Consider the following 900-nt stretch of genomic DNA (forward strand, 5'->3'; position numbering starts at 1 on the left):
CTCCAAATAATTAGCACGGTTTCTAGTTTCATGTCCAATGTGTCCACAGAAGCCACAGTAAATCCCAATTTTCTCCTACTTCAGCATGATTTCAAACATAATTTTGTCAGGACTTGATACCTTAATTGACTGTCGAAGAGTTCTGGTTACATCTAAGTTGACTCTCACTTTCATAATCCTATCCTCCTTCCCTCTCATCAAGAAGGAATCCACCTCCACTACCTCCCCCAATCTCTGCCCTATCCTCATCACGTTTTGCAAAATTCTGGCATTCCCCACATTTGAATCCATACTGGAATTCTTGTATAGTCCTCTTCTTCCACCTTCATATTAGGACTCCACCATTTTAAATGTATCATAAATTGTCTAAACAACCATGGAGACCCCCTTTCCACCCAGATAACATCAGCTTCTTTATTAAAGAAAAATTGAAAAATATTCTCTCCGTGTGATTTAACTCGGAATCCCTCTAGATAATTCCAAATTGCAGTAAAAGCACCCTCCATTGCACCACTACTAAATCCCTTATCCGCCATTAATCTCCCTATCAAACTTTTTGCACAAGTTTCAATCCCTTCCCTCACATCTTCCACTTCAAGGTTCACGATCTCTTCCACTTCTTCTCCTGAAGAATTAGAATTTTGAGTTCCACGTACCTCCCTTGCTGCCGTGTAGAATTTGTGTAGAAGTAGATAGAAGAGTCAAAGGAAAAAGATCCTCACAATGATTTGTGCTTATGACTTATTGATTGAAGAAAAATTTAAGAATCACAAAAAACTCTAGCAGAGTCACAGAACCCTACGAAAACACAAAAAACCCTAGCATGCTTTTTAAAGTATATATTTTATTTAGTATCTATCTATCTATTTATCTATCTATCTATATATACTTAGTTGAATG

Source organism: Arachis ipaensis, chromosome B08 (assembly GCF_000816755.2).
Source record: "Arachis ipaensis cultivar K30076 chromosome B08, Araip1.1, whole genome shotgun sequence".
Classification (NCBI taxonomy): domain Eukaryota; kingdom Viridiplantae; phylum Streptophyta; class Magnoliopsida; order Fabales; family Fabaceae; genus Arachis; species Arachis ipaensis.